Genomic DNA, 2,563 nt, shown 5'->3' on the forward strand with positions numbered 1-2,563 from the left:
TTGAAGGTGTTGAATATGCATAAAGAATTTAATTTTAATTGATGAGTATAAATTGTTTCATTAAATGTGAAATCCGAGATATCTGAGTTGTCATCATAGTATGTAATTTTTTTTTAAAAAATTACTCTTACATTTTATCCCATGTAAATCCAAATTATATTAATCAATATTGTCTAACAATACACGACCTGTTACATTTTGCCTTGGATTTTCATTAAATTTATTTCTTAAGAAAATTTAATGGCTTGTTAATTAGTCAGTAATACCGCCACTGCACCACCGAATATTTGTTGTGTTAACATCAACTCTAAAGAAACAACCTACTGCTACCCATTTTAGTTATGAAGTTGGTTGTGCCAAACCTATATCATCTATCTGCCATCTTGTTTGGCGTAGAAATCTTCTGAAAGATTTGTATAGGAATAAAGAATATCCAATCGATATTTATAGCATTAGCAAAAAAATTTGCCTTTCTTGATAGAAGGACATTGATACACAACATCATTATATAAGGGAATGCAAATATGCAGTGCAAAAAAAGACATATATCCATAATTTGCGAAGTCCTAAGAACAAGTTGCAAAAATCTTCACCAAGCTACTCATGAATGATAATTTTGTCATAATGCAAAATTAAATTTAAAAGGGTGTTGAATAATTAACTTGTTTTTTATCCATTGGACTCAAAGTTATTTGGCCCAACCTCAAAAATTATCTTTAAGAGGTTTTTAGCCCATTTTGTTGAATAATCTACTTTGGACAAATCTATGAGTGTTCTAGAAAATAGTTGCACCTACATCATTAATGCTTTGACTAGGAGTTATGGAAAACTCTCTAAATTATTTGTAGCCTTTAGATGAGAAATGCGTTGGCATGATCTTAGTCATTGGTTAAGGATAGGTGTGTTCTCCGTCATTTTGCTTCAAATTAAAAAGAAATAGTGTTGAGTAGATATAAAAGTGATATCTTCCTTTCAATACTTTCTAAATTTTCACATAACACAAATATCTTGCTCCCAACAAAAGCATGAAAAACATTCTCTCTGTACTTAATTGAAATTTCAGTTTTTTTTTTAATTTCATTTGGAGTTCCCCTAAAGCTGCCACAATTTTTTTTCAGTACTAAGATCTTGTGTTTCAGCTTCCAACAAATAATAGCTATTATATGTGTTCAAAGACCCATTTTGGTTCCTTCCCTCTTCCTTTAGCAACATATGTTTGATCGTAATCCTCCACTACTTTTGATAGATGCCACCATCTGAAGGGTGTTGTTCTTTGAACAAGACTTGTCATGGATCTGAAAGTAGTAAGGATAAAAAAAAGTTAAGGATAACAAAAAAGGGAGATCAAAAAATAATAAGGAATGAAGAAGACTTTTTAATCATTTTCACAAAGCAAAAATCAAACATTCAAAAAAAGGCCACAGAGTTGAAAACACTTTGTGGGGATAAAGTGTATATAGTCATGATTTCTCCATCAGGAAAATCTTTAAGTGAAGGAAAAAAATGAGTATATCAACACTAGAACCACAAAGTGTTTTCAACTCTGTCCCTTCTTGTGAATGTCTGATTTCTCAATTTTCTTGATCTCTCATTTTGTTTTCCTTTGATTTTCTTACCCTCCATTCTAAGGAAGCTCTAGAGCGATGCACCTTTATTTGACTTGAGAAGTTTTTATAGACTAAGAAAGCATACGTTATTTATTGCTATAATACACAAATTAAATGTGTTTTTCTTAAAAAAAAAATTCTCCATCAATCTAAGTCAAATAAATTTAGAATTTATTTTTAATTAATGGGTACAAATTATTTAATTAAATGAAGAATCGGAGATATCTGAGTTGTCGTCATAGTAGGTACTGCTTTTAAAAAAATTACTTTTACATTTGATCCATATATTATATTAATTAATACTATTTAATGATACACGACTTCTTATAATTTGCCAAAGATTTTCATTAATTTTTTAAAAAAAAATTAAAGGTCTATTAATTAGCAAGTAATATCGTCATTGCACCACTTGTATGTGCTCTTCATGGAAGACACTGTGTTGTTGACTTCAATTTCAAAGAAACCACCTATTGCTACCCTTTTCATTTATGAAGTCGGTTATGCGCTATATCATGTGTCAGTCATATTGTTTGGCTTAGTAACTTGCAGAAGGAGTTGAATATTTATAAAGAATTTAATATCAATTGATGGCTATAAATTATTTCATTAAATGAAGAATATGAGATATCTGAGTTGTCATCATAGTATGTAATTTTTTTTACAAAAATTACTATTACATTTGAACCTATACATAAATCCAAATTACATTCATCAATATTGTTTAATGATACACGACATTTTACATTTTGCCTTAGATTTTAATTAAATTTATTTCTTAAGAAAATTTAAAGGTTAATTAATTAGCTAGTTATATCTCCATTACACCACCAGGTATATGTTCTTCAAGGGAGACATTGTGTTGACTTTGTTTTCAAAGACAATATGCATTCCTACCCTTTTCACTCATGAAATCAGTTATGTCGCAACTATATTATGTGTCTATCATGTTGTTTGCC

The sequence above is a fragment of the Gastrolobium bilobum genome, unplaced genomic scaffold, assembly GCF_033153095.1.
Source record: "Gastrolobium bilobum isolate Gb01-03AN ecotype WA unplaced genomic scaffold, APGP_CSIRO_Gbil_v1 utg2365, whole genome shotgun sequence".
NCBI classification, from domain to species: domain Eukaryota; kingdom Viridiplantae; phylum Streptophyta; class Magnoliopsida; order Fabales; family Fabaceae; genus Gastrolobium; species Gastrolobium bilobum.